Source organism: Bombina bombina, chromosome 7, assembly GCF_027579735.1.
Source record: "Bombina bombina isolate aBomBom1 chromosome 7, aBomBom1.pri, whole genome shotgun sequence".
Classification (NCBI taxonomy): domain Eukaryota; kingdom Metazoa; phylum Chordata; class Amphibia; order Anura; family Bombinatoridae; genus Bombina; species Bombina bombina.
The window spans coordinates 231,519,219-231,544,114 of record NC_069505.1 but is presented as its reverse complement, the minus strand read 5'-3'; the positions used below and the strand labels follow the sequence as shown (position 1 = coordinate 231,544,114).

The following is a 24,896-nucleotide window of genomic DNA, read 5'->3' as shown; positions in this document are numbered from 1 at the left end:
CTAAAGGTTCATGAAATGCAGCCTAGTCTAATTGTAACTGCAAGCAGGTGAATATTTACACCAAAAGGAACAAACACTGCACAGTGTATTATTATCTTCTATTTTAAGTAGAAGCAGATTACACAGCAGTTAAAAAATGAATAAACAATTTGCATATATATTAGATAACTAACAGAAAAGGGTATTGTCTAATATGATTATTTTACCAAGTTGTATTTATATCTCATTTGAGGTACAGAAATAGGTGCACAAGGTGTAAGAGTAAATTGTTAACAGCTGACCCTTTTGGCTGTATCATAAATCCCATAGCTATAGTGGAAGAACATTATATTATTGTCTTCAAACTCTTTATGTTCGGTTGAAATGATCAGCATGGTAAGAAAATGACATCATCAACCACATGCAATGGACCTACCGTATAATATGTAAGTACAAGTGTTATTTGAACATATTGGGGACTCCCCAGACCAAGTTCCACTAACTGCTCTGTCCCAGCAATTAACCCTTTAAATCCTATGTCTTCACTCTCACAATGAAACCTAACCTTTACCTTCTACAATTAACCACTATATCCTGAAAAACCTACAATTAACCACTCTCCATCTTACAACCCCAATTAACCCTAACTGTACAACCCCTTACCACTAATAAGCCTCCTAACTTAAAGCATTAAGCTCAGCCACCATATTGCTAGATATTCCAGCCTACGAGTACTATTAACCCTAGCTCTGCCTACAGCAAAGTTGAAGGGAAAGTATAGTAAATTAAACTTTCATGATTCAGATTGGGCATGCAATTTTAAACCACTTACCAACGTACTTTTATCATCAAATGTGGTTTGTTCTCTTGGTATTCTTTGTTGAAAGCTAAACCTACTGTAGGTAAGCTCATATGCTAATTTCTTAGCCCTTGAAGACAGCCTCTTATCTCAGTGCATTTTGACACTTTTTCACAGTTAGACAGTGCTAATTCATGTGTGCTATATAGATAACGGTGTGCTCACTCCGGTGGAGTTATTTATGAGCCAGCACTGATTGGCTAAAATGCAAGCCTGCCAAAAGAACTGAGATAAGGGACAGTCTGCAGAGGCTTAGATACAAGGTAATTGGTTATGCAAAATTGGAGAATGGGTGGCAAAGGCATTTTTTTAAACAATAACAATTCTAGAGCAGACTGTCCCTTTAACAGTAACATTGTCAGCTCCCCTTATCATAATTATCCCTCTACCATATGGATAAACTTGACTACAATTAACCCTAACCCCACATAAATGAACCCCTATCGCCTAGTACCGACCATAAATAAACCCAATGCAACTAACCTAATTGAGATGACCTTTTTTCCAATATTAAGTCCAGACCCCTACCACCAGTAACAGTGTCCCTAAGCCCTATACTGCTTGTAACCTTGTGACCTCAATACCTCATGACTTACCAACCCAGTTCATTATACTCTTACACAATCCCTATAGCCTTCCTATCACCAAAGCAGACCATCTACATGACACTCCCCTGCAAATACACCCAGGAACCAAATAAACTCTCATTAGCACCAAACTAACCTCCTTAACTTCATGACCAATGTTAAAAAAACATCCACTCAAAACAACTAATACCCCAATGTTTCCTACATTAATCCTGGTTCCAACTATATCCATCTTCAACCTATTCCAGATACAGCAGCAAAGGGAATATCTTGGACATTCCTCTCTGTAGGCGTGGGCTGCTACCGTTTTCTCTTATTATAATTAAGTTAATTACCAATCAGGACTGAGATGTTAGGACTCAATATTAGGATTGATCCACCACACAATTTTGATTAGATAATTAGTGAAGCATACATTAATCAATGTCAATCTCAAAACTCCCTCTGCTGCACCCTCTCTAAAAATTATCTCTTGCCATTGTCTGCATAAAACTAGGGTAAGCCCCCTTTCATTACACCAGTCTTAGGCCTAGATTTAAAGTTCGGCGATAGCCGTGAAAACCAGCGTTAGAGGCTCCTAACGCTGGTTTTGGCCGCCCGCTGGTATTTGGAGCCAGTGATTAAAGGGTCTAACGCTCACTTTTCAGCCGCGACTTTTCCATACCGCAGATCCCCTTACGTCAATTGCGTATCCTATCTTTTCAATGGGATCTTTCTAACGCCGGTATTTAGAGTCGTTTCTGAAGTGAGCGTTAGACATCTAACGACAAAACTCCAGCCGCCGGAAAATAGCAGGAGTTAAGAGCTTTCTGGGCTAACGCCGGTTTATAAAGCTCTTAACTACTGTGCTCTAAAGTACACTAACACCCATAAACTACCTATGTACCCCTAAACCGAGCTCCCCCCACATCGCCGCCACTCGATTAAAATTTTTTAACCCCTAATCTGACGACCGCCACCTACGTTATACTTATGTACCCCTAATCTGCTGCCCCTAACCCCGCCGACCCCCAGCTACTTACAATAATTAACCCCTAATCTTTCTACCGCAAAGCGCCGCCACCTACGTTATCCTTATGTACCCATAATCTGCTGCCCCTAACACCGCCGACCCCTATATTATATTTATTAACCCCTAATCTGCCCCCCTCAACGTCGCCGACACCTGCCTACACTTATTAACCCCTAATCTGCCGAGCGGACCTGAGCGCTACTATAATAAATGTATTAACCCCTAATCCGCCTCACTAACCCTATAATAAATAGTATTAACCCCTAATCTGCCCTCCCTAACATCGTCGACACCTAACTTCAATTATTAACCCCTAATCTGACGATTGGAGCTCACCGCTACTATAATAAATGGATTAACCCCTAAAGCTAAGTCTAACCCTAACTCTAACACCCCCCTAAGTTAAATATAATTTAAATCTAACGAAATAAATTAACTCTTATTAAATAAATTATTCCTATTTAAAGCTAAATACTTACCTGTAAAATACATCCTAATATAGCTACAATATAAATTATAATTATATTATAGCTATTTTAGGATTTATATTTATTTTACAGGCAACTTGGTAATTATTTTAACCAGGTACAATAGCTATTTAATAGTTACCTAGTTAAAATAATAACAAATTTACCTTTAAAATAAATCCTAACCTAAGATATAATTAAACCTAACACTACCCTATCAATAAATTAATTAAACTACCTACAATTACCTACAATTAACCTAACACTACACTATAAATAAATTAATTAAACACAATTCCTACAAATAAATACAATTAAATAAACTAGCTAAAGTACAAAAAATAAAAAAGAACTAAGTTACAAAAAATAAAAAAATATTTACAAACATAAGAAAAATATTACAACAATTTTAAACTAATTACACCTACTCTAAGCCCCCTAATAAAATAACAAAGCCCCCCAAAATAAAAAATTCCCTACCCTATTCTAAATTAAAAAAGGTAAAAGCTCTTTTACCTTACCAGCCCTGAACAGGGCCCTTTGCGGGGCATGCCCCAAGAATTTCAGCTCTTTTGCCTGTAAAAAAAAACATACAATACCCCCCCCCAAACATTACAACCCACCACCCACATACCCCTAATCTAACCCAAACCCCCCTTAAATAAACCTAACACTAAGCCCCTGAAGATCTTCCTACCTTGTCTTCACCATCCAGGTTCACCGATCCGTCCTGAAGAGCTCCTCCGATGTCCTGATCCAAGCCCAAGCGGGGGGCTGAAGAGGTCCATGATCCGGTCAAAGTCTTCATCCAAGCGGGGCAGAAGAGGATCTTCCATCCGATTGAAGTCTTCATCCAGGCGGCATCTTCTATGGTCTTCCATCCGGAGCGAAGCGGCAGGATCCTGAAGACCTCCAGCGCGGAACATCCATCCGGCCCGACGACTGAACGACGAATGACTGTTCCTTTAAGGGACGTCATCCAAGATGGCGTCCCTCGAATTCCGATTGGCTGATAGGATTCTATCAGCCAATCGGAATTAAGGTAGGAATTTTCTGATTGGCTGATGGAATCAGCCAATCAGAATCAAGTTCAATCCGATTGGCTGATCCAATCAGCCTATCAGATTGAGCTCGCATTCTATTGGCTGATCGGAACAGCCAATAGAATGCGAGCTCAATCTGATTGGCTGATTGGATCAGCCAATCGGATTGAACTTGATTCTGATTGGCTGATTCCATCAGCCAATCAGAATATTCCTACCTTAATTCCGATTGGCTGATAGAATCCTATCAGCCAATCGGAATTCAAGGGACGCCATCTTGGATGACGTCCCTTAAAGGAACCGTCATTCGTCGGGAGACAACGGAAGAAGAGGATGGATCTGCGTCGCCTGCTTCAAGATGGACCCGCTCCGCACCGGATGCAAGAAGATCGAAGATGCCGCTTGGAGAAGATGTTTGCCGGTCCGGATGTCCTCTTCTTGCCGGATAGGAGGAAGACTTTGGAGCCTCTTCTGGACCTCTTCAGCCACCGGATGATGGATCGCCAACCCCCGCTTGGGTTGGATGAAGATGTTGGAGCCAGGACGGATCAGTGATACCTGGATGGTGAAGACAAGGTAGGAAGATCTTCAGGGGCTTAGTGTTAGGTTTATTTAAGGGGGGTTTGGGATGTTGGGGGAGGGTATTGTATGTGTTTTTTTTACAGGCAAAAGAGCTGAAATTCTTGGGGCATGCCCCGCAAAGGGCCCTGTTCAGGGCTGGTAAGGTAAAATAGCTTTTAACTTTTTTAATTTAGAATAGGGTAGGGAATTTTTTATTTTGGGGGTCTTTGTTATTTTATTAGGGGGCTTAGAGTAGGTGTAATTAGTTTAAAATTGTTGTAATATTTTTCTTATGTTTGTAAATATTTTTTTATTTTTTGTAACTTAGTTCTTTTTTATTTTTTGTACTTTAGCTAGTTTATTTAATTGTATTTATTTGTAGGAATTGTGTTTAATTAATTTATTGATAGTGTAGTGTTAGGTTAATTGTAGGTAATTGTAGGTAGTTTATTTAATTAATTTATTGATAGGGTAGTGTTAGGTTTAATTATATCTTAGGTTAGGATTTATTTTACAGGTAAATTTGTTATTATTTTAACTAGGTAACTATTAAATAGCTATTGTACCTGGTTAAAATAATTACAAAGTTGCCTGTAAAATAAATATTAATCCTAAAATAGCTATAATATAATTATAATTTATATTGTAGCTATATTAGGATTTATTTTACAGGTAAGTATTTAGCTTTAAATAGGAATAAGTTATTTGATAAGAGTTAATTAATTTCGTTAGATGTAAATTATATTTAAGTTAGGGGGGTGTTAGTGTTAGGGTTAGACTTAGCTTTAGGGGTTAATCCATTTATTATAGTAGCGATGAGCTCCGGTCGTCAGATTAGGGGTTAATAATTGAAGTTAGGTGTCGGCGATGTTAGGGAGGGCAGATTAGGGGTTAATACTATTTATGATAGGGTTAGTGAGGCGGGTTAGGGGTTAATAACTTTATTATAGTAGCGGTGCGGTCCGCTCGGCAGATTAGGGGTTAATAAGTGTAGGCAGGTGTCGGCGACGTTGTGGGGGGCAGATTAGGGGTTAATAAATATAATATAGGGGTCGGCGATGTTAGGGCAGCAGATTAAGGGTACATAGGGATAACGTAGGTTGCGGCGGTTTACGGAGCGGCAGATTAGGGGTTAAAAAAAATATGCAGGGGTCAGCGATAGCGGGAGCGGCAGATTAGGGGTTAATAAGTGTAAGGTTAGGGGTGTTTAGACTCGGGGTACATGTTAGAGTGTTAGGTGCAGACGTAGGAAGTGTTTCCCCATAGGAAACAATGGGGCTGCGTTAGGAGCTGAACGCTGCTTTTTTGCAGGTGTTAGGTTTTTTTTCAGCTCAAACAGCCCCATTGTTTCCTATGGGGATATCGTGCACGAGCACGTTTTTGAGGCTGGCCGCGTCCGTAAGCAACTCTGGTATTGAGAGTTGCATTTGCGGTAAAAATGCTCTACGCTCCTTTTTTGGAGCCTAACGCAGCATTTGTTTGAACTCTCGATACCAGAGTTAAATTTATGGTGCGGCCAGAAAAAAGCCCGCGGAGCGTTAACAGCCCTTCTACCGCCAAACTCCAAATCTAGGCCTTACAGTTTCTATGTACTATCTAAAATATTAGATTAAAAATGTATTGCAGTGGGTTTTTTTGTTTTTTGTTTTTAAATAAATGTTCCTTTGCTGATTAAAACCCATGCCACTGTCCCACCTAACCATTAAAAAACAATAAACCTGAGTTTACCTCATACTCATATGTATCAACTTTCCAAATGGAATGGCTTTACCCCGGCTGCACTGGTTTATAAATACGCACAGATAATTTGTCTGCTTGAAATATATAAACTGTTTTGATATCCAACTTTAATCAATGCTGTATCTATTTTTTAAAACTGTTATCCAAGTCTTAACAATGGCATTCAATTGAAAATGCTTTCAAAATCTATTTTTTTTTTCTTTCGTGATTCAGATAGAGCAGGCAATTAAGCAACTTCTAATTTACTCCTTTTATCAAATGTTCTTTGTTCTCTTTGTATCTTTGTTTCCAAAAGTAAGAATCTAAGCTTAGGAGCTGACCAATTTTTGGTTCAGTACCCTGGATAGTGCTGGCTCCAGTGGATACACCTATAGTATCCCTTTAAAAAAATGACATACGGGGGCGTATCCAAGCAGTGACCGAAATGGCCGCAAAACTGGAAACTCGTGGAGAAGTCTAATAATATGGTCGCCTATCTTAAGATATTTGCAGCATCTACGCTCAATTTATACAACTACAGATATTTTATGTGACAAAGCACCAGATATCTCACTTTTAACTGCGTTTATGACCCATGAGCTACGTTCTGGACCAACAAGAACTAGACGGTGACTATCCTTATAGATCTTGACACCCTCCCCCGGTAATCCATGTTAAGCAGGTCTACACCAACTGCTGAAATTCCCTGTATCTCTTTTGTATAAGATTCATCATGGAGGATTTGCAATTACTTCTACAGTCCTTAATTAAGAACTTAGATTCTAAGATTGATGACGCATTTGACGATCTCATTGTAATCTGTCGATCGATGAGCAGTAATTGCGCTCCACAGCAAGGTGAGGAAGTTCCCGCAGCTACCACAAGACAAAACCCACTGAAAGCGCTAGGAGGGACTGCGACTTCACTAGAGCCGATAATGGAGGTAGGCAATAAGGCTTCTGAAACTCTATACCGAGTTAACAAAGCAAAACAGACAGGGCCAAAGCAGCTAGTGCAGCACAAGCTGGGACTTGGAGGGCCGCAGAATTCGACTGCCGCTCGGAGTGAAGCGGGGGGTAGTTGGAAAGCAGTGATTCTCAATTTAGAGCCAAAGACCGGAATGAAGCGTCCCACTGCACCTGATAGTATTGACAGTTAGATATTTTCCCTTTATCAGATGGCTCCATCTCATTATACCCAAGGACTCACAGGACACAGCACACACTCTCACTAGAACTTTTGGACATATGGCCTGACTCTATCAAACCAAGAGTAAGCAAGTACTCAACACAATCTTATTTCAAGACGGCAAAACTACCCTCCTTTTCATTTCCATACAGATCCGGTATCGGCTAAATTCCCTTTATGCAGGCAGGAATGACACAAATAAAAACATACAATATATAAACTATCCCTGTGGTCTTCCATAAGGACTTTGTTATCTATTGGGACTTTAATAAACTAAGGACATTTGACTATCATATTCTTGCTTTTCATTATTATCAAAGAGAAATGTTATCAGGTTACATCAGTTGAAGAGAACGATATCTGATGAAAAATTTTATGGTCATAGAATACAGCCTACTTAAGACTATCTGTGGACAAGTTTCTGTTAAACAAAAGCAGAACTTTTGGGCTTCCCGGTTGAGTCTGGTTGGACTAGGTCCCTCCAAGCACCCCTATACTCTACTTTACCCAAACTAAGAGGTACAGGATCCCGCACTCACATTGCTTTATGTTTAAAGTTAAATTGAACTTTGTATTTTGCTATATACTTTATTTCATGGTGTTTTTTTATGTTATGGAGGTTGCATAGATATACCCACACTATTATCATCGCCTTTATGTGTATATGATTTGGTGAGATAGACTGGTAGGCAGATGGATGACTATACGAGTGTCTTAGCTAATAGAACTTAATTGACACAATATTAATACTAATTTGCTTAGCTGTTAGTAGATACAAGGTCTTTCTGGCTGCCCCATTCAGGTTGTCATAATAGACATCCAGCATAACCAGTTAGGCTTATACATATTATATAGTGTCTCCTACCAACACATGCAATTTGTTGTAGTAAAATTATACTATGGCTACACCTAAAATAATGGGTAAGCTCACTTTGACGCAAATATAACCTCCTTCAGTTACTCAGATAGATTGAGAACCGTGAACATTGTAAACTGTTATAACATTTTTTAGTGTTGATATTCGTTAACATTTGCCAACACACAAAACCGAGGTTCCATTCCTATTTGTCCAAATTTATTTTAAGCATACACACCAGCTGAAGCATAAAACATAATTTCTTATGGTTCGCACTTATTTTAGCTTGCATGTCTATACAGGTTATAGAACTACAGCTTTCTTGTATATCATACCATGGAAATGATGTGAACTATAGCCTATGTGCCCATGTTTGTTGTTTATTGCTTATACCCTGCCATTGTAACACAAGTGTGCATGGACATATATTGTATGTTATATTTGTTTTTTACCTCAATAATAAATTATTAAACATCAAAAACAATTAACCTCTTAACCACAGAAAACACCCCATCACAATTATCCTAACTACTATTAAAAACCCTTAACCACTATTAACCCTCCAAAAACAACATTGCATATAACACCCCCACCCCACAAGCATCCCCTATCCATTGTTTAACTCCTAAACTGCCACTACACAAAACCTCATTTGCAATAATCCTTCTGCTACTAAACCCCGTAGTAGAGGTGAGCTTAGGCGTGAGGAATTTAGGTTAGGTGAGTCTAACAGTGGGTGCTCTTCAGTAGCAGGAAGGGGTTAATAGCAGGGGGGTAATAATGTAAAGGAATCTAGTAGTTTAGGGGTTAAAAATGGGGGATTTGTAATGACTAAGAGGGTTTAATGGCAGAGGAACTCCCAGAACCTAAACAGGACATGGCTGATTGCTACATTCAACTGCTGCTGATCTGGAGTCACAAGCATTGCAACCAATCAGGACTTTACATATGCATTTAACACCTTTGCAGGTTCAGTTAGTAATACAAACATTGTATGCTTTTACATATTAGATCCCTTTAAATTGCTTCTGGATAGTGCTCAATAAATTTATAAATATTAATTTTGCAGGTAAAAATAAAGTAAGCTTAAAATATTTTTTAAAAATGTGAAATACTTTCTGGATGTCTTGCATCTTTTTCACAAATTGTTGCTGTTTGCTGGTGCGTTCTAAATAAAGATAATTGGTCCTATTAATTTTGTCATCATCTCATCACTGCAGAATGCACAGATGACAGAATGACAAATAAAGCACAGTCTTACAGTCTATACTGCCTTCCTACCCCCTATTGTTAAGCAAAATTGCTCTGTTGCAGAAGAATGGAAAGCTCTACATTAAACTTTTATTATATCTGCTGGTAAATTAAAAAGTGATGATTTTTCTGGAATCCACTTAAGCTTCTTACCGGATATTTGATCAGGAGTGCCACCTGTTAATAGTACAAACATACCCAGGAGAATTTTAGGCTATGAAAGCTGAAGAAAAAAATGATCTGATGGCTATATTTGTCCCAGAAAAAAAGTAGGACAGAGATAATACGTAATACGTAATTATTTTTAAATTTTCTTTATCTTGAGAATTGTTTTTTGAAAACTCTATGAAATGTTATTTTTGTTTTTTTCCCCTGTCTAAGGGTCAGATTAAAAGTGGAGCAATAAGGGGTTTATCGTGGCTGTTTGCACTCGTCGGGCTTACCACTGGTATTAGTTGTAAGTTGAAAGTAAAAGTGATCGCCTGAGCTCAATCCAGATTTACGCTAGAATGATAACTGCAACTTTTGAGTTGACTGTTTTGCGAAACAAAAAAGTGTCACAAAACACATCAAAAATACATTAGAAAGTACAGTTACACTCATAATAACAAAAATTATTAAACAAAATATTGCACACAAAAGTTATACGGCCTCACAGTTATGAGATCTCAGGTGTTAGAAAAAAAAAGGCAGGAAAATTGTGTTAACATTGAAATACATACATATACATGTCTAAAGGTGTGCGTGTGTATATATATTTATATGTGTGTGTGTTTATATATAAGTACATATGTATCTATGTATTTATATGCTTATATATGCATTTACAGACATACTGTATATACACATATAAACACATAACTACAAATGCACTCATATATAGACAGATATAGAAGTGCATTGGGGTCATTTGCAGTTAAGTAGATGAAAACATGTTAAAGCATATTTACGCAATATTCATTTTTAATAATTGTTAGGGGCCGATTTATCATAGGTCTGTCCGACATGATCTGCTCAGCGAGCCGGAGCTTGATAATTTGGCCCCTTAAAGTGTATATTTACTGTAAATATTTCACATTCCAATGTTCTGCACACAGCATAATATGTTCTATGTCTTTCTAAATAGATATCCCTATATATATGTATGTATATGTATATACATGTAGAAATATATATTTATGAATAAATAGAACATTCTTTTACGTGAAGAACATTGGCATTTGAAATATTAATTTTGTCATGTTGGGTTAGCACAAATGAGGTTTGCGTGAGAGTTGGATGGTCATTGTCTTGTATGTGGGGAATACTGAACACGGGCATAATATTCTAACTTCGGCTTTTTGTGCTTGTCGGGTTACCACAAGAGCAAAAACTGTTTACTTTCATCTTGTAATATGAGTGCAACCTGACAAGCGCAAAAAGCTTACTTCTAGCACAATTAACGCTCAAGCTGAATCGTTAATTTGTGCTCCACTCGTAATCTAGTCCTAAATGTTTAAATTCAAAGTCATATAAAAATAAACTAAAGATAAAGCCCATAACTTAAAAAAAAATCCAATTTAGTATGATCAATGTTTTGTTATTTTTTTGTTATTGAGGTAATATATGTACGATACAAATTTTGATTCCAGAACATAGTCTTCAAATGACTTACAATACAAACAATTGACAAAAAGATCATACAAACATGTTGCCAAATCGCATATCAGTACAAAGTTCAATGGCAGAATGAAGAAGAAAAGACAAATACAAAAATGAATAATACCTAAACTTTTTCAAACATTTGTTTAAGTGCGTATCAGAAACATTTCTTGCAATTACGTTATTAATTAGGGTGTAGGGAATAGGGAATACTACTGATATGATAAAAAGAAAGAGACTCATTACCGCACTAGGTCAATACATGAAGTGTTGATTAAGACTATGGTCCTAAACTGGGGTTACTTGTACAAAACCTCCTTACACATCGTATAAGCTACATTAGTAGCATGACCGTCAAAGAGATATTATCAATTGCAGACTATCTCTTGGGTTACTATGATCAAATGTGCTTCTCTCTCTTTGTATTCTTTGCTGAAGAACATATCTAGGTAGGTGGTCTCCCAACAAAATAAAATAAAACTATAACCTCCCTTTTGTAGCCTCAACACTAAGCAAACACTTAACCCATGACCTGGCCCGCAACCACAATTATATCTAACCCTGGCTCAGCCCGTCTGTTGCAACTAAAGGGATATTAAACCAAACAATGCGCTCTCATGATTCAGATAGAGCATTCAATTTAAACAATGTTCTAATTTAGTTCTGTTCTAAAAGCAGGGAAGTAAGCTCAGGAGGGTGCACTTGTCTGGAGCACTATACGGCAGCAGTTTTGCCAGAATTGTTATCCATTTACAAGAGCACTAGATAACAGCACTATTTCCTACCGTGCAGTTCTTCAGACAGCTACCTAGGTATCTCTTCTACAAAGAATTGCATGGGAGCGAAGCAAATTTTATAATAGAAGTAAATTGGGAACTTTTGTTATTAACTCTCTGCTCACAGCATGAGAACGAGGCTCCCATTGGAGCCTATGGAAGTGCACTCTCGTAAGCGCAATACTTCCCAGCTCGCATTCGCATTGCTGTCAACTTGTAAAACGGGTGCACCGGGCAATTTACAATCACTTTAATATGCAACTCATTTTTATAGCTCCATTGAGGCTTGGTCCCAAATGCAAAGTGTACAATGCCCCACAGCTGTATGTACATAAGCTTAAAAAGTAACAGCTTCATTAGAAAATTAGCAATTTGTATACAATTAGCAACATTCACTGTAAATATAAAACAAATAAATATAGTTTTTAAAAAAATCATGTGGGCTCTACTACTCCTAGTGTAATTTTTACTCCACACAAAGCTCTTTGTTAAAGGGACACTCAAGTCAAAAATACATTTTTTATGATTCAGAAGGAGCAGCAGTTTTAAGACACTTTCCAGTTTACTTTCATTGTCAAATTTTGTACAATGTTTTAGTATGGACACTTTCTGGGGAACAAAATCTTACTGAGCATGTGCACAAGCTCACAGGGTATACGTATACTAGTCTGTGATTGGCTGATGTCTGTTACATGATAAAGGGCAGGAAAATGAGAGAGAAAATACATTTGTCAGAAAAAAATCTACTGCTTATTTGAAATTCGGACAAGGGGGCCGAATTATCAAGCTCCGAATGGAGCTTGATGCCCTTTGTTTCCAGTGAGCCTTCAGAAGACTTCTGCTCCATAACTTGTCCGCTGCTCCATAACTTGCCCGCTGCTCCATAACTTGCCCGCTGCTCCATAACTTGCCCGCTGCTCCATAACTTGCCCGCTGCTCCATAACTTGTCCGCTGCTCCATAACTTGTCCGCTGCTCCATAACTTGTCCGCTGCTCCATAACTTGCCCGCTGCTCCATAACTTGATTTCTGAGGCGGCGGACAGAAATCAATCTGATCGAATACAATCGGGTTGATTGATATCCCCTGCTAGCGGCCGATTGGCCGCAAATCTTCAGGGGGCGGTATTGCACAAGCAGTTCTGATAAACCCGCTGTCGGCATTTATTGATGTGCAGCGGACATGATATGCTACATCATATCATGTCCGCTCACACTTTGATAAATATGCCCCAAGGGCTTCTAGTTATCAAGCTCCGTAAGGAGCTTGATGGCCCCTGTTTCTGGCGAGTCTTCAGACTTGCCAGAAACAGCAGTTATGAAGCAGCGGTCACAAAGACAGACATCGCCGGAAATCAACCAGATCGAGTACGATCGGGTTGATTGACACCCCCTGCTGGCAGCCTATTGGCCGCGAGTCTGCAGGGGGCGGCGTTGCACCAGCAGCTCTTGTGAGCTGCTGGTGCAATGATGAATACGGAGAGCGTATTGCTCGCCGTATTCAGCGAGGTCTGGCGGACCTGATCCGCAGTGTCGGATCAGGTCCGACAGACCTTGATAACTATGGGCCAAGATGTTAAATCATTTTCTTTTTATTATGCACTTGTTAATTATGCAATTCTACTGCATTGAGTGGTCCTTTACTGTTTTTCTCAAGCTGTTAACAAGCATCAGTTAATAAAACACAAAGGCACACACCTGTTTTTAATAAATATAACTGTACAAATGCTTAGATAACACAATACAATAGGCAAACGCTACTATCTCACTTCATTATTATATACTAGACTAGAAATATTCAAATGCGGACAAAGGGGCCTATTTAAGTAGGTGCGAGTGGACAGGATCCGATATTGCAAATCATGTCCGCTGCACATCGATAAATGCCGACAGCATACGATCTCAACATTTATCATTGCACCGGCAGTTCTTGTGAATACCTAGCAGGGGGTGTCAATCAACCCAATTGTATTGGATCAGGTTGATTTCCGGCGATGTCTGTCCGCCGCCTCAGAGCAGGTGGACAGGTTATGCAGCAGCGGTCTTTAGACCGCTGCTTTATAACTTCTGTTTCTGGTGAGCTTGATAAATATGCCCCATGTTCATTAACCAAAAAAAAAATTTTGTTTCATCCAATATTTATAGGTCATTTGTAAATGATTTATTAATAATAATCCACTAGTTCTATATTTCCTATGAAAGCATCATCAGGGCAACAGATTAGCAACTGGACAGCATCTTAAAATATAATAAAGTTAAATTATTAGCTAATACTAACAGCCAGTAGCACCAACCAACCAAAAAATAAAATGTAAAACTGTAAATATGCTGCCCTTTCCCACATTTAAACTAACAGTTTTAACTACATGAATGATTCAACTAAACTTTATTGATTTTTTTTGTGTGCATTCCTTCATTATTTTATAAGGACTGTTTGTTTATCACTCCCGGATAAATGCAGCGAATATGTAAAATTTGTTGTGTTTTTACATTTGTATAGAAACATAGATATTGACGGCAGATAAGAGCCATAGGGGGGTAGTTATCAAGCCGTCTACTTTTCTGGCTTCGCCAGCCCAATACGCCCGCCTAAGCTCGCCTACCTTCGCCGCCGCGGACCTTGAATACGCTCGCCTAAGTTGTCAAATAAAGCTGTCAAAAAGCCGCGGGGCTGTGAGAGTTATCACTCATCCGATCTCGCTGCTCTTCGGCTTTTTCCCAGCTTTATTGCTAGCCTGTCACTAAGCACCCACACTAAACTACACTGTTCTATCCCTATACCGGCGCCCCCGGAGCCTCCCGCAACTCAATAAAGTTACTAACCCCTAAACCGCCGCTCCTAGACCCTGCCGCAACTCTTATAGATGTATTAACCCCTAAACCGCCGCTCCCGGCCACTGCTGCCACCTACAGTATACCTAGTAACCCCTATCCTGCCCCCCCTATACCGTCGCCCTCTATAATAAAATTATTAACCCCTATCCTGCCCCCCCTACACCGTCGTCACCTATAATACATTTATTAACCCCTATCCTGCCCCCCACTACACCGCCGCCACTGTAATAAAATTATTAACCCCCAAACCTAAGTCTAACCCTAACGCCCCCCTAACTTAAATATTAATTAAATAAATCTAAATAATATTTCTATTATTAACTAAATTAATCCTATTTAAAACTAAATACTTACCTTTAAAATAAACCCTAATATAGCTACAATATAAATAATAATTATATTCTAGCTATCTTAGGATTTATTTTTATTTTACAGGCAACTTTCAATTTATTTTAACTAGGTACAATAGCTATTAAATAGTTATTAACTATTTAATAGCTTACCTAGCTAAAATAAAGAGAAATGTACCTGTAAAATAAATCCTAACCTAAGTTACAATTACACCTAACACTACACTATACTTTAATAAATTATTCCTATTTAAAACTAAATACTTACCTGTAAAATAAACCCTAATATAGCTACAATATAAATAATAATTACATTGTAGCTATCTTAGGATTTATATTTATTTTACAGGTAACTTTGTATTTATTTTTGCTAGTTAGAATAGTTATTAACTAGTTATTAACTATTTAATAACTACCTAGCTAAAAGAAATACAAAATTACCTGTAAAATAAATCCTAACCTAAGTTACAATTAAACCTAATAGTGTAGTATCATTAAATTAATTAAATAAACTACCTACAAATAACTACAATTAAATACAATTACATAAACTAACTAAAGTACAAAAAATAAAAAAAGCTAAGTTACAAAAAATAAAAAAAATAAATTACAAACATTTTACAAATATTACAACAATTTTAAGCTACTTACACCTAATCTAAGCCCCCTAATAAAATAACAAACCCCCCCAAAATAAAGAAAATGCCCTACCCTATTCTAAATTAAATAAAGTTCAAAGCTCTTTTACTTTACCAGCCCTTAAAAGGGCCATTTGTGGGGGCATGCCCCAAAAAGTTCAGCTCTTTTGCCTGTAAAAGAAAAATACGACCCCCCCCAACATTAAAACCCACCACCCACATACCCCTAATCTAACCCAAACCCCCCCTTACAAAAACCTAACACTAATCCCCTGAAGATCATCCTACCTTGAGTCGTCTTCACTCAGCCGAGCAGCGATGGAACCAAAGTGGACATTCGGAGCGGAAGAAGCGGCGCCAAGCGGCGCTGAAGAAATCTTCCATCCGATGAAGTCATCATCCAGGCGGTGCTGAAGAAGTCTTCGATCCGGGCGATGTCATCTTTCAAGAGGCGCTGAAGAGGTCTTCTATCCGGGCGATGTCATCTTCCAAGCCGGGTCTTGAATCTTCCTCCCGCCGACGCGGAACATCCTTCTTCACCGACGGACTACGACGAATGAAGGCTCCTTTAAGGGACATCATCCAAGATGAGATGGCGTCCCCTCAATTCCGATTGGCTGATAGGATTCTGTCAGCCAATCGGAATTAAGGTAGGAAAAATCTGATTGGCTGATGGAATCAGCCAATCAGATTCAAGTTCAATCCGATTGGCTGATCCAATCAGCCAATCAGATTGAGCTTGCATTCTATTGGCTGTTCCGATCATGTAGTAATGCAGTGAGTAAGGCTAGCAGAATGCTTGGATGTATTGGTAGAGGTATGTGCAGCAGAAATAGTAAGGTTCTTATGCCACTTTACAAGTTTATGTAATTGTATTTAATTGTAGTTATTTGTAGGTAGTTTATTTAATTAATTTAATGATAGTGTAGTATTAGGTTTAATTGTAACTTAGGTTAGGATTTATTTTACAGGTAATTTTGTATTTCTTTTAGCTAGGTAGTTATTAAATAGTTAATAACTAGTTAATAACTATTCTAAATAGCTAAAATAAATACAAAGTTACCTGTAAAATAAATATAAATCCTAAGATAGCTACAACATAATTTATGTAAGAACTTACCTGATAAATTCATTTCTTTCATATTAGCAAGAGTCCATGAGCTAGTGACGTATGGGATATACATTCCTACCAGGAGGGGCAAAGTTTCCCAAACCTCAAAATGCCTATAAATACACCCCTCACCACACCCACAAATCAGTTTAACGAATAGCCAAGAAGTGGGGTGATAAGAAAAAGTGCGAAAGCATAAAAAATAAGGAATTGGAATAATTGTGCTTTATACAAAAAAATCATAACCACCACAAAAGGGTGGGCCTCATGGACTCTTGCTAATATGAAAGAAATGAATTTATCAGGTAAGTTCTTACATAAATTATGTTTTCTTTCATGTAATTAGCAAGAGTCCATGAGCTAGTGACATATGGGATAATGACTACCCAAGATGTGGATCTTTCCACGCAAGAGTCACTAGAGAGGGAGGGATAAAATAAAGACAGCCAATTCCTGCTGAAAATAATCCACACCCAAAAAAAAGTTTAAATAAAAACATAAGCAGAAGATTCAAACTGAAATAGCTGCCTGAAGTACTTTTCTACCAAAAACTGCTTCAGAAGAAGAAAACACATCAAAATGGTAGAATTTAGTAAAAGTATGCAAAGAGGACCAAGTTGCTGCTTTGCAAATCTGATCAACCGAAGCTTCATTCCTAAATGCCCAGGAAGTAGAAACTGACCTAGTAGAATGAGCTGTAATCCTTTGAGGCAGAGTTTTACCCGACTCGACATAAGCATGATGAATTAAAGATTTCAACCAGGATGCCAAAGAAATGGCAGAGGCCTTCTGACCTTTCCTAGAACCGGAAAAGATAACAAATAGACTAGAAGTCTTTCGGAAAGTCTTAGTAGCTTCAATATAATATTTCAAATCTCTAACCACATCCAAAGAATGCAATGATTTCTCCTTAGAATTCTTAGGATTAGGACATAATGAAGGAACCACAATCTCTCTACTAATGTTGTTGGAATTCACAACCTTAGGTAAAAATTCAAAAGAAGTTCGCAACACCGCCTTATCCTGATGAAAAATCAAAAAAGGAGACTCACAAGAAAGAGCAGATAATTCAGAAACTCTTCTGGCAGAAGAGATGGCCAAAAGGAACAAAACTTTCCAAGAAAGTAATTTAATGTCCAATAAATGCATAGGTTCAAACGGAGGAGCTTGAAGAGCCCCCAGAACCAAATTCAGACTCCAAGGAGGAGAAATTGACTTAATAACAGGTTTTATACGCACCAAAGCTTGTACAAAACAATGAAAATCAGGAAGATTAGCAATCTTTCTGTGAAAAAGAACAGAAAGAGCAGAGATTTGTCCTTTCAAGGAACTTGCAGACAAACCTTTATCCAAACCATCCTGAAGAAACTGTAAAATTCTTGGAATTTTAAAAGAATGCCAGGAAAAATGATGAAAAAGACACCAAGAAATATAAGTCTTCCAGACTCTATAATATATCTTCCTAGATACAGATTTAAGAGCCTGTAACATAGTATTAATCACAGAGTCAGAGAAACCTCTTTGACTAAGAATCAAGCGTTCAATCTCCATACCTTTAAATTTAAGGATTTGAGATCCTGATGGAAAAAAGGGCCTTGAGACAGAAGGTCTGGCCTTAACGGAAGAGTCTACGTTTGGCAAGAAGCCATCCGGACAAGATCCACATACCAAAACCTGTGAGGCCATGCTGGAGCTACCAGCAGAACAAACGAGCATTCCTTCAGAATTTTGGAGATCACTCTTGGAAGAAGAACTAGAGGCGGAAAGATATAGGCAGGATGATACTTCCAAGGAAGTGACAATGCATCCACTGCTTCCGCTTGAGGATCCCTGGATCTGGACAGATACCTGGGAAGTTTCTTGTTTAGATGAGAGGCCATCAGATCTATTTCTGGAAGCCCCCACATTTGAACAATCTGAAGAAATACCTCTGGGTGAAGAGACCATTCGCCCGGATGCAACGTTTGGCGACTGAGATAATCCGCTTCCCAATTGTCTATACCTGGGATATGAACCGCAGAAACTAGACAGGAGCTGGATTCCGCTCAAACCAGAATTCGAGATACTTCTTTCATAGCTAGAGGACTGTGAGTCCCTCCTTGATGATTGATGTATGCTACAGTTGTGACATTGTCTGTCTGAAAACAAATGAACGATTCTCTCTTCAGAAGAGGCCAAGACTGAAGAGCTCTGAAAATTGCACGGAGTTCCAAAATATTGATCGGTAATCTCACCTCCTGAGATTCCCAAACCCCTTGTGCCGTCAGAGACCCCCACACAGCTCCCCAACCTGTAAGACTTGCATCTGTTGAAATTACAGTCCAGGTCGGAAGAACAAAAGAAGCCCCCTGAATTAAATGCCTTGATGATTGATGTAAGAAAAAATTATTGATTCAAATGCATTATCCCAAATATGAAACTGACTGTCTGAAAATAAGGAATGTTGAACATCCTGAGTCAAGGCAAATAAATGTTTGAATACATATATTTAGAACTTATTAAAAAAGTGCCCAACCATAGCTTAGAGTGTCACAGAAAATAAGACTTACTTACCCCAGGACACTCATCTACATGTTGTAGAAAGCCAAACCAGTACTGAAACGAAAATCAGCAGAGGTAATGGTATATATATAAGAGTATATCGTCGATCTGAAAAGGGAGGTAAGAGATGAATCTCTACGACCGATAACAGAGAACCTATGAAATAGACCCCGTAGAAGGAGATCATTGCATTCAAACAGGCAATACTCTCCTCACATCCCTCTGACATTCACTGCACGCTGAGAGGAAAACCGGGCTCCAACCTGCTAGGGAGCGCATATCAACGTAGAATCTAGCACAACAGTGGCGTCACTAGGGTTGGTGTCACCCGGTGCGGTAAGTCATGGTGTCACCCCCCCCCCAGAAAGTAGACACACACAAAAACACAGGCAAACACACATACAAACACTCAGAAACACTTAAAAACATACTCAGATGCACACACAAACACTCGGAAACACACTCAGACACACACACAAAAACACACACACACAAAAACACTGAGACACACAAAAACTCAGACACACACATACAAAATATGTAAACTGCACTGCATTAATTAGGAAGCTCATGCCTAGAGCTGCTCCCTGGCTCAGCAGAACATCAAATGAAAGATAAACAGAGCACTCTAAAATAAATCACTGAAGAAAAGGTTTAGGCGCGCAAACTATGAAAATTCTGCTCTCTGACCCTGTTCCAAGTCTGTCAGTGCACAGCCCTGGGCCGCATGTCACTGAGCAGTGAGCACAGATAGGCAGGCAGGTTTAGGCTAGCAGCGCAACTTTGCAAGCCCCACGGCACACGCACAACATTCATAGTGAAATTGGTCAGGGGAGGAGCAAAGTACAAACAAGCAAAAGCAGCCGGGAAAACTATTTGTTGAAATTGCAGCACTGGCTCAAGGGGTAAAAATTGTGTGTCTACAACTTCCCCAGTCCCACTAATGTTCACAAATGCCAGCCTCTAATAAAATATTTTTTTTGGTGTCACCCCCTGGAGGGTGTCACCCGGGTGCGGCCCGCCCCCCCCGCACCCCCCTAGTGACGCCACTGTAGCACAAACTTACTTCACCACCTCCATAGGAGGCAAAGTTTGTAAAACTGATTTGTGGGTGTGGTGAGGGGTGTATTTATAGGCATTTTGAGGTTTGGGAAACTTTGCCCCTCCTGGTAGGAATGTATATACCATACGTCACTAGCTCATGGACTCTTGCTAATTACATGAAAGAAAATATAATTATTATTTATATTGTAGCTATCTTAGGGTTTATTTTACAGGTAAGTATTTAGTTTTAAATAGGAATAATTTATTAAAGTATAGTGTAGTGTTAGGTGTAATTGTAACTTAGGTTAGGATTTATTTTACAGGTAAATTTCAGTTTATTTTAGCTAGGTAAGCTATTAAATAGTTAATAACTATTTAATAGCTATTGTACCTAGTTAAAATAAATTGAAAGTTGCCTGTAAAATAAAAATAAATCCTAAGATAGCTACAATATAACTATTATTTATATTGTAGCTATATTAGGGTTTATTTTACAGGTAAGTATTTAGTTTTAAATAGGATTAATTTAGTTAATAATAGAAATATTATTTAGATTTATTTAATTAATATTTAAGTTAGGGGGGCGTTAGGGTTAGTGTTAGACTTAGGTTTAGGGGTTAATAATTTTATTACAGTGGCGGCGGCGTAGTGGGGGGCAGGATAGGGGTTAATAAATTTATTATAGGTGGCAACGGTGTAGGGGGGGCAGATTAGGGGTTAATACGTTTAATATAGGTTGCGGCGGGTTCAGGGAGCGGCGGTTTAGGGGTTAATACATTTATTATAGTTGCGGTGGGCTCCCGGAGCGGCGGTTTAGGGGTTAATATGTATAGCGTAGCTTGCGGTGGGCTCCGGGAGCGGCGGTTTAGGGGGTAATAACTTTATTTAGTTGCGGCGGTGTAGGGGGGACAGATTAGTGGTGTTTAGACTCGGGGTACATGTTAGGGTGTTAGGTGCAGACAGCTCCCATAGAAATCAATGGGATGTCTGTCAGCAGCGAACTTGTACTTTCGCTATGGTCAGACTCCCATTGATTCCTATGGGATTCGCCGCCTCCAGGGGTGGCGGTTTGAAAACCAGGTACGCTGGGCCGTAAAAGTGCCGAGCGTACCTGCTAGTCATTTGATAACTAGCAAAAGTAGTGAGATTGTGCCGCACTTGTGTGCGGAACATCTGGAGTGATGTAAGAATCGATCTGTGTCGGACTGAGTCCGGCGGATCGAAGTTTACGTCACAAAATTCTACTTTTTCCGGTCTCGAGCCTTTGATAACTAAGGCGAATCAGCCTCGCCACAAATACGCTGCGGAATTCCAGCGTATTTGAGGTTGACGGCTTGATAACTAGGCCCCATAGGCCCAGCAAGTCTGCCCGATATTACCTAACAGTATAAACTTATCTAGTTTGTAGGATAGCATTATGCTTGTCCTATGCATTTTTAAAGCCCCCCACAGTGTTTGTCGCTACTACCTCTTGAGGAAGTTTATTCCATAAATCAATCACTCTTTCTGAAAAGAAGCTTCCTCAAATTACTCCTGAATCTACTACCCTTTAGCTTGAGCTCATGACCCCTTGTTCTTGAATTTTCCATTTTATGTAAAATACCCACAGCCTCAGTTTTACTAAGCCCTTTAATGTACTTGAAAGTTGCAATCATATCACCTCTTTCCCTTCTCTCCTCTAAGCTATACATATTTAGGTCATTGAGCCTATCCTGGTAAGTTTTATTTTTTAGACCATGTACCTTTTTGCTTGCCTTCCTTTGCACAGATTCACGTTTGTTAATATCCTTCTGAAGATATGGCCTCCAGAACTGAACACAATACTCAAGATGAGGCCTAACTAATGATCTATAAAGTGGCATAAGAACCTTACTATTTCTGCTGCAAATACCCCTACCAATACATCCAAACATTCTGCTAGCCTTACTCACTGCATTACTACATTGTTTACTAAGTTTTAAATCATCTGAAATAATAATTCCCAAGTCCTGTTCCTCATCTGTAACAGTCAGTAAAGTGTCATTGAGTCTGTAATTAACATTTGGATTTTTCTTCCCTAAATGCATTATTTTACACTTTACTGTGTTAAACTTTATATCCCAGTCGTTTGTCCAATCCTCCAATTGTTGTATCACTTCTCATTTTGTCTACGCCACCTGGAACATCCACTCTGTTACAAATTTTTGTATCATCTGCAAACAGACATACTTTCCCCTGTAGCCCTTTGCTGATCTCGCAGATAAATATGTTAAACAAAACAGGCCCCAGAACTGACCCCTGAGGAACACCACTAGTAAAAGCCCCTCTTCTAAATGAACTCCATTTACTAAGACACTTTGTTTTCTGTCCTTAAGCCAGCATTCCACCCAGTTCACAATTTTTTAATCTAGACCAAGGAGATACAGTTTGTGAATTAGTTTATTGTGTGGGACGGTGTCAAATGCTTTGCTGAAATCCAGATATGCTACATCATCTGCTCCACCCTTGTCTAATACTTTTGTTACATAATCAAAAAAGTCAGTTAGATTAGTCTGACATGATCTCCCTGAAGTAAAACCATGCTGATTTTGGTCCTCTAAATTGTTTGTCTTTATGCAAGTCATAATTCTTTCTTTTATTAATTTCCCTACTACTGAAGTTAAACTAACTGGCCTGTAGTTGCCAGATTCTTCTCTACTGCCCTTTTTATGAAGAGGTATTACATTTGTTATTCTCCAATCTGGGACAGCTTCTGTTAATAGTGACTGATTAAACAGATCAGTTAATGGGACAGTTAGCACTGATTGAAGTTCTTTTAAAACCCTTGGATGAATATTATTAGGACCCACTGCCTTTTTAACATTTATTTTTGATAATGATAACAAAACCTCATCCTCTGTATAAAGATTACTGTTAAGCTTGTTTCTATTTTTCGTAGCATCCCTTAATGCATACATTCTATCTTCACAATCTTTTTGTGAAAACAGAACAGAATTAATCATTGAGACAGTCTGCAATCTGCTTATCTCCTTCTATTATTCTACCATCAACTAATTCCATTCTGAAATTGTCAGCTTTTCAGTTCCTGTTAGAAATGGAAGTGCAGAACACTGTTAAATCCAGCACAACCATTGGCTGCACACTCTAGTGACCTATTTATAACTGACCCTAATTGGCCACAGCAGAGAAGGTAACACAAGTTACAACATGGCAACTCCCAGTGTTTTATAGACACTAAAACTTTACACTTATTTTGTCACTTTTTAAACAACTAATGAAACTTTAAAAAATACATCTACATGTTAGTCATGGACTAATATTTTCTTTTAATGCATCATTCTATCTAGCATGTATTTAGTGTTTAATGTCCCTTTAATTTTACTATCCTTACCTTATTTTTTCTTCTTTCACTGATATAACTAAAGAATGTTTTGTCCCCATGTTTTCTGACTGTGCTATCTTCTCTTCTGCATGAGCTTTAACCTTCCTAATTAACTGCTTAGTCTTTTTTTGTTGGAGTCTCGATATTTTCATATCATCATCTGCTTGTGTGTGTCTGTAATTTTTATAAGCTATCTTTTTTGTCTTTACAGCATGTGCTACTTCTTTAGAAAACCAAATTGGTTTCCGCTTTCTTTTACTTTTACAGACATGTCTAATACAGTGTGCGGTTGCATCTAAAATGGCACCTTTCACAAATTCCCACTGTTCGTTGAAACCCTGTAATAAGAGTTTTCCCTTTTAAATAGTTTTTTAGGTATTCTCCCATTAAAGGGACAGTCAAGTATAAATTAAACTTTCATTATTCAGATAGGACTTTTAATTTTAATTGACTTTCCAATTTACTTTTATCATCAAATTTGCTTTTTTCTCTTGATATTCTTAGTTTAAACTAAACATAGGTAGGCTCATATGCTAATTTCTAAGCCTTTGAGGGCTGCCTCTTATCACATGCTTTTTAAATCTCTTTTCAACACAAAGAGACAGAAAGTACACGTGGGCTATATAGATAACACTGTGTTCAGGCACAGAAAGTTATTTAAGATCTAGCACAATACAATGCTAAATTTAAGACAATAGATAATAAACAGTCACAGTCATATGATCAGGGGGCTGGAAGAAGGTTCCTAGATACAAGGTTATCACAGAGGTAAAAAGTACATTAATATAACTGTGTTGGTTATGCAAAACTGGGGAATGAGTAATAAAGGGATTCTCTATCTTTTAAAACAATAACAATTCTATGGTTGACTGTCCTTTTAATGAAAAATCTGCCTTCCTAATGTCTAAAACTTTTGTTTTAGTCTGGTTGGACAGTTCATGCACATGAATACTAAACCAAACAGATTGATGATTACTGGATCCTAAGTTCTCACCTACAGACACATCTGAAACTGTATCACTGTTTGTAAGTATTAGATCTAATATAGCTTCCTTACGAGTTGGTTCCTTGACTAATTG

General features: G+C 38.4%; 1 protein-coding gene across 1 annotated transcript in view; it reads right to left on the bottom strand.

Annotated features, from left to right (window-relative positions):
• The window catches only part of OTOG (otogelin), a 576,525-nt gene that overhangs the window by 360,334 nt on the left and 191,295 nt on the right, over window positions 1-24,896 (bottom strand).